Source organism: Lynx rufus, unplaced genomic scaffold (genome assembly GCF_022079265.1).
Source record: "Lynx rufus isolate CCGP_SWC_20201006 ecotype Redwood Valley unplaced genomic scaffold, mLynRuf1.p SCAF_8, whole genome shotgun sequence".
Classification (NCBI taxonomy): domain Eukaryota; kingdom Metazoa; phylum Chordata; class Mammalia; order Carnivora; family Felidae; genus Lynx; species Lynx rufus.
In genome coordinates, this window is record NW_025814896.1 from 73,415,188 (window position 1) to 73,422,903 (window position 7,716).

The window sequence follows — 7,716 nt, forward strand, 5'->3', positions numbered from 1 at the left end:
ATCAACCTTTATAATTTTACAAATGAGCAAAGGGACCCAGATAGGCTAGTGACTTAGCATAGTCAGAGAACTGGTTTTGGAAATCTTGCCCCCAAGTGTAATATTTCTACTATAAATATATATTTCTACTTATATATACATTAAGATGTATATAACTCTTGCTGAACATCAATAACAGAGTAGACATCATAATGGCCTGCCCTGAGATGGGCCCCCTCTGCAGAGAAAGAGGCCTACCACTTGTGGAGGAATTGCATGATAATCCTCAAGGAGCAAAGAGCCTCAGACTCCCAGCACTGTAATAATGCAGGCAGTCTGCCGAGTCCAGGCTGAACCAAGACATGACCTTTGCTTGACTTTTTTATTACATAAGAAAGCACAAGGAGTTCAGGCCAACACTTTTTTCTCCCTAAAAAAAAAAAAAAAAAATACAAAAGAAAAAAGAAATGACTGCTTATGGAAGATGGATAACAAGAATCCCAGGTCCTTTACTTCTCTTCCTGATAAACGTTTTCCCTCGCAGCACATTCCCAGCAGGACTCAGCCCATCTGGTAAAATGATGGGAGAGAGATTAAATCACTTTCCCTTTATAAAATGTGTGTACCTCCTTGTAACTGGACTAAGACTCCAGATTTACATTCCCTATTTCATATCTCTCTCTGAGAATAATCTCCTGACCTGCACAGTGGACTTAAGAACACCAAAAAGCTCTTCTCTCTGACTGGTTTATCAGGAAAATCATTCTCCTGATTGGCTTATGCCCACTCCTCAGGGGCCAGTGGAATGTTCCACACTGGTGATGGTGAGGCTATGACTTCTCCTTGCAGTGGGCCAGGTACGGGGGGGGGGGGGGGGGCGCAGAGAAGCCAAAGGGTTTTAGAGGGCACATGGAGCGGCAAAGGTGAATAAGGCCAAAGTCTGTAGAGGTAATCTGAGTGTAAATAGTGGGAAGAACACATGCAGTGTGAAGTCAGGAGGCTACTGAGATCGGAGTTGCTAAGTTAAGGGTTTGGAACTGAATGGAAGTGGGCTCGTAGCACAGGCAAGAGGGTCTCCTGGAAGATAGCCCCAGATTGCAGCTGGCAAGTGTGGCCTGCCGTCTGTGGTTGGCAGGGCCTGGTGTTTTGAAGTGGTTGAAGTTGCCAGGATCTGTGGACCCAGACAGGCCACTGGCCAGTGAACAAAACTAAGAGCACCAGGGTCTGAGTTGGGGTCTGAAGTGAAAACTGAATCTCCATAATCAAAGAGGTCAACAGGGTGTAAAGTCAAGGACAAACCCATTATTAGTCCAATAAGCATGTTTGGCAAATCAGGGGAGGAGCAAGAATGCCAGTGTGGAGCCCGAGAGAGCAGGAGGCCATAGTGGTCAATGTTGGAGGAGTGCAATCCAGCACTGGGGCAAATGGGCTGGAATGATGCCAGGCCAAGGAGTGGACGGTACAGCCACTCTTCATTCTGTTTCTGTGCTCTGAATGAGATGTGTCTTGTGCCATTTAAAATACCACCAGAGCTTTCTTCTAGAGGCTCGAAGATGGGCAAGTTCATGAAACCGGGGAAGGTGATGCTGGTCCTGGCCAGTCACTACTCCGGATGCAAAGCAGTTATTATGAAGAATGTTGATGATGATACCTCAGACTGTCCCTACAGCCATGCTCTGGTGGCTAGAATTGACCGCTATCCCTGCAAAGTGACAGCTGCCATGGGAAAGAAGGAAATCATCAAGAGGTCAAAGATCAAGTCTTTTGTGAAAGTTTATAACTACAATCATGCATGCCCATAAAGTACTCTGTGCATATCCTCTTGGACAAAACTGTCGTCAACAAGGATGTCTTCAGAGATCCTGCTCTTAAATGCAAGGCTTGATTAGTAGCCAAGGTAAACTTCCAGGAGAGGTACAGGACCGGCAAGAACAAATGGTTCTTCCAGGAGCTGAGGTTTTAAATCTGTTTTGTTTCAGTCATTAAAAATACACACACACAAAATGTACCACCAGAATGACTGTAGTTAGTAATACAGTATTACATATTTGAAAGTTGCTAAGAGAATAGATCTTAAAAGTTCTCATCACAAGAAAAATAATGTAACTGTGAACAGGGACAGATATTAACTAGACTTATTGTGGTGATCACTTTGCAAAATGTATTTGCATGAAATCATTATAATTTCATTAAAATGAAACTAATATAATGCTATATGTCAATTTTACCTCGATTAAAAAAAATTACTACCGGTAACTTTGCTTGCTCTATTTCCTTCCAATTAATTGAGAGTATGAAAGAGAAAAGAGAATTTTGCTTATGGGGAAGAGTATGTTTGTGTTGACAGAAAATACTATTGGGGACTTCCAGAATTTCAAACACACAGGCATTCCTAAGGGAATATGCTGGGGCAGTAGGAAAGAGGGAATGTGGTCAAAAGGACTGTTCCATGATCAGCCATATTGAGTTCTCCAAGTGACTGGTTAGGGATCCATGGGTGTGGTTGAGGTGCTCTCTTTAGAAAAATTCTATGAGAATGCAAACATTTTGGAGCGGGTAGGTAACATTAGCACACTGGAGAGTTCTAACAGCTCAGCTCAGACACATCTATGCTTATGCCTGGAGGGAATGGAATGAGGCCACTAAGGTGCTGGGAAGGTCAGGTTCCCAGCACAGAAGCCTGGGGACACTGGGCATGGACAGGCCAAGGGAGAAAGGGAGTGTGAGCTGTGGGGATGCTCCAGCATCTGAGCAAAGAGGAGGGTAGGGAATGGGGTCCATTTTATGGGATGCCAGTGTCCCTATCTATACTCCAACTTCTACCACACTGGGTCAGCTTTTGTCTATTTTGCACGTCAGGTTTCTGTGATTTTCTTTTATTTGGCTTTAGACCATTTGAAAACCATCACCTTATATCCACAACACTAAGCACCTTCTGTGTTCTTAGCTGTGTATTGGATGCTATCTTGGTTTATTCATGTGGGAGCTTCTCTTCAAGGTGTTCACAGTCTCTCTGGAAATTCCAATTTTATGTAATGGCAACAAGAAGAAAACAAAATAGGGTAGGACTTAAGTGCTAAGTGATGTGTTGGGGGTACAAGTGACTCATAGTTTTGAGGGGAAAAAAGGATCCCTGGGTTGTGGGGGGTGAGGACCCATGTCAAAAGTTATAGAAATTTCTACCTGAAAAAAGTGATATTTGAGCTGAATCTTAAAGAAGGAGAGGATTTGAATAAGTGAGGAAGGTATGTGAGCTATGAGAATAGCATAAACAAAGGTATAGAGATAGGAATGTTCAAGGCCAGTTTGGGAAACAATAAATAGAGAAAACATATGGAAGACTGACAGTGTTTTCCACTTTTTAAATTACTTATTCAGACAGTATCCTGAGCAAGAACAATTTCCTGTGGTTTATAAATAGGTCCCAGTTATTTTAGTAGAAAGTAATGCTGATGATCATTCATGGAATGTTCCACAGAGACTTCAGTTTTCCAAGGACCAGGAGAAAATGTATAAATGTGGAAGGAATGGTCCAGAACATGAAACACCATGAACAAAACCTAATACAAAGTGTGCGCAGAAACTTAGTGTTCCTAGCCAGGTACTTGTCTCCTTCACTCTTTCTCCCTCCTGGATTTGTTTCTGATTTATGATGCAAAGTGCCCAAGGCTTCAGATGACATGCACCTTTGGATATGAAAGAACGAGAATAGAAATTGGGAGATAATAAAACAGGCACCAGAGATGAAGTCATTTGTCTGAGCTCACAGGGTGGGTGGTGCCAAGGTTACAATTCAGGATGCACATCTTGAGTCTCCTTTCACCCAAGATTTCCTACCCAATTCCAAAACCAAGAAGCCACTAGAATGGTACAGAATCCCAAATCCAGTGGTTCCTAAGATGAGAACGTTTTCATAAGGCTGGTATGTTTCATAGGTTGGGGATCCCAGTTGCCCGTGCTTGAGAAACATTTCAATGTATATGTCCATGTTATGGGGTATGCAAAAGAAAGAAGATATTTATATTAATTAGGTTATGGGTGGATTTGTATTTTATTGCAATTAGTTAGCATCGTTTTCAACTTTCCTGTGGGGTTCTATTTTCAATCTGTTTCACTAGCATTTGTATATATATATATATTGTTCATTTTGGCCTAAGAAAGATTATGAGTGAATACCGTCTTTTTATTTGTGTTTTTCCTTTGGGTTCCTCTTACTGTAGACTCCGGGCAAAAGAACTGATGGTTATCCTAAATAAGCTACCTTCCAATCAGAATGCAGTGGTAAAAGAGGGAGTTTGAACTTTACTCACAGCTTCAAGTCACTAAAATTAAATTTTAGAGCAACAGCAGCAGCAGCAAAGTATGTTATTATGAAAACTTTCTTAGGAAAAATATCCAAAAGTCGATCTTGTCTGTATCTGAAGAGATCCCCGTCAAATGTCTCCAGAAGTATGAAATAACACTACTGTCAGTGATCCCACCAGTTTTTGCAAGAACTCAGGGTTGTATTTAAGCCTTTACCCGCACCCCAGCTCTCTAAATAAGAATGGATGTTATTAAATCTCCCTCTTGTTCTTAGAGCTGGGTCATTTTATGGGGGTAATAAAATCAGCACCGATAGCATTTCTGGCCATTCCAATAATCATCCTGCAGATTAAAAAAATACTCATAGAATTGAATTAAAAAGGAAGCTCCATTCAACTTATCAAATGTAATAACAATTGCCTACAGAAATGACCTTTGACATACAGAATTTGTAGCCGGTAAAAGAGTATTATTTTCACACTGTGTTTAAGATTTGCAGAATACTTAAAAAAAATTTTTTTTTGTTTATTGATTTTTGAGAGAGAGAGAGACAGAGCATGAGTGGGGGAGGGGCAGAGAGAGAGGGAGACACAGAATCCAAAGCAGGCTTCAGGCTCTGAGCTGTCAGCACAGAGCCTGACACAGGGCTGGAACTCATGAACTGCAAACTGTGAAATCAAGACCTGAGCCAAAGTCAGATGCTTAACCAATTAAGCCATCCAGGTGTTCTGCAGAATACTTTTTTAATGACAAAGGTTTTACTTGGTTTACTCATGCCATACATGTACGTTTTACTTTTCATGAGGCAATTTGAAGGAAAGGGTGAAGGTATTCTTTTTGAGTATACTCTCTTTTATAGTAATACAATAGCAATATCAGATTATAAATTAAACCACCAGCTAATCAGAAGTTAAGTTCACGGGCATAACCTAAAAAGCATACCCTACATATATTTTTTGGTTCCCAACACTGCAACATCTTTACCTTGGGTTGTGAAAGAACTAGAATAGAAATTGGGAGATTTCTAGCTTAGAAATCAAATCAGGTTTTCCCATTTTGATACTTAAACCAAGACAAAACAAACAAACAAAAAACCCACAAAACATTCCAGTCTTCTGAGATATGGAAGTTTAGATAACTTATTTTCTGTGCCATCCTCAGAAAGTAAGATTCATGTGCCCTTCATATTTTAACATTATAGATCTGTAAAGAGTGCCTGTATGCCCAGCTGATCAGGAAACACATCTTTCCTTCCTTTCTCCAGTATGTTCTATTCAGGCTTTCCCAAACCAGTATACCTCCCAGCACTATTTCCACTGAATATGACTTGAACAAAGGGCTTGGAAGTGGTGGGAGCAGAGTGAATCATGGTAAGTCTGTGATGCAACATCTACCTCTCTATTTATGAAGCATGGAAAGTATATTAAAATCTGCAATTAAATTGAGGTCTAATTTTGTTTATCTTAGCATTTCCCAAGTTTAGTTGACCACAAACCCCATTCCCCTCTAAGCTACGCACTAGTATTCTATGGGCTGTGTTTGGATAAACGTCAGCCTGGGCACAGGCACTGGTTTTCATTCACATGCCGGCCTCAGGGGCTCTCTTGCCACTTGCTAGCTAGCAAGTTACTTTCCCTCTCAGAACCCTAGTTTCCCCATCTGAATTCTATCAAAAATGATATCTATCTCACATGTTTTTTAAGGTATGTATGCTCAATAAACATGTATCTCCTTCCATTTACAAACAAGGCAGTATAAATCTTTCTGTGTTTCAACAAGCATTCCAGTATCCTCTCTAATAGGGCTTTTTCCAGTCTCATTTCCTAAGAACATGGAGAAGTGTTAACACTGCTTTAGAGTCGGACTCTCTAGAATGTAATCTTACTGTGTAACATTTGACTTAAGTTGACTTATCAACTCTCTCTGTGCGTCAGTGTCCCCACATGTAAAATGGGGATAATTTTAAGCAACTGGTACTTGCTTCACAGGGTTGTGAAATTTAAAGGCTAGTATTGATAAAGCAATAAGAATAACACCTAGTCTAGGGTAAGCATTCACTAGTCTCATTAAAACTACTAGTAGTCTTGGGGCACCTGGGTGGCGCAGTCGGTTAAGCGTCCGACTTCAGCCAGGTCACGATCTCGCGGTCCGTGGGTTCGAGCCCCGCGTCAGGCTCTGGGCTGATGGCTCAGAGCCTGGAGCCTGCTTCCGATTCTGTGTCTCCCTCTCTCTCTGCCCCTCCCCCATTCATGCTCTGTCTCTCTCTGTCCCAAAAATAAATAAACGTTGAAAAAAAAAAAATCTTTAAAAAAAAAAAAAAAACTACTAGTAGTCTTATTTTCTAATCATACACTGTGCTCCAGCCACAGTAGGCTCCTTGCTACCCAAAGATACCTGATGTCTTCTCATATTCACAACTCTTGTCTTTCATCTCTTTTCCCTGGTGAAATCTTATCCATCCTTCGAGGCCCACCACGAATGCTGCCTCCTTGATGAAGCCTTTCCAGATTTTCCCCAGCCAGGTGACTTCCTGCTCCAAGGGATCCGATGCTGAAAGGGGCTTTGTAATCTCCTCCTGGCTCTTACCATGTTTGACATTGCATTCAATGAGTTTTATATTCCTAGAGGCATGCACACGCACACGCACACACTCAGTATCCAGCCGTGTGATCTAGCCGGTACAATTTCAGGCAGGGAAGCAGTAAACCTAGACTCTGGCCCCACTCTGTAACCCTGGGGAAGTCACTTTACAGGAGCTTTGATTTCCCCTTAAAACAGTGGGTTGGATTAGGCCAGCTTTAAAGCCTCTTCTACATCTATTCTTCTGTAAGTCTAGTGTGCACCCCTTGGGCAGCCCTCTGTAAGCCTGAAGAATTTCAAGAGAATAGAAGGAACAAAATTTGAGCCAGAAATGTCTGATTAGAAACGCTTGCACTGTTTATAAAAGAACACAGACTGAAACAACCCGAATAAAAAAAGTGTGGTATAAAATGGAATACTGTGCAGCTCTAATAACAACAACAAAGAATAAGGAAGCTTACCATAAGGAAAGCTACTAAGGAAAGATCTCTAGGATGCATTAAGTGAAAAAAAAAAAAGCAAGGTGCAAACAGTGTTCGTAGAATGCTCCTTGTTTTACGGAAAAGGGAGAGAAGTTATAAGAATATATATTTGATTTTGGTTATGTATGCCTAAACGGACACTGGGCAGGTGCCCTGGAAGAGTACATAGAAAAAAATTTTAAATGGTTACCTACAGGGGCACCTGGTGGGTCAGTCGGTTGAGCGTCTGACTTTAGCTCAGGTCATGATCTCAGGGTCAGGGCTCAAGCCCTGTGTTGGGCTCTGTGCTGACAGCTCAGAGCCTGGAGCCTACTTCGGATTCTGTGTCTCCCTCTCTCTGTCTCTCCCCCCACTCATGCTCTGTCTCTGT

At 41.6% G+C, this 7,716-nt stretch overlaps 1 pseudogene; it reads left to right on the forward strand.

The window, feature by feature from the left end:
* Window positions 1-1,532: 1,532 nt before the first annotated feature.
* Window positions 1,533-1,942, forward strand: LOC124504306 (60S ribosomal protein L27-like; annotated as a pseudogene).
* The last annotated feature ends 5,774 nt before the right edge of the window (window positions 1,943-7,716 follow it).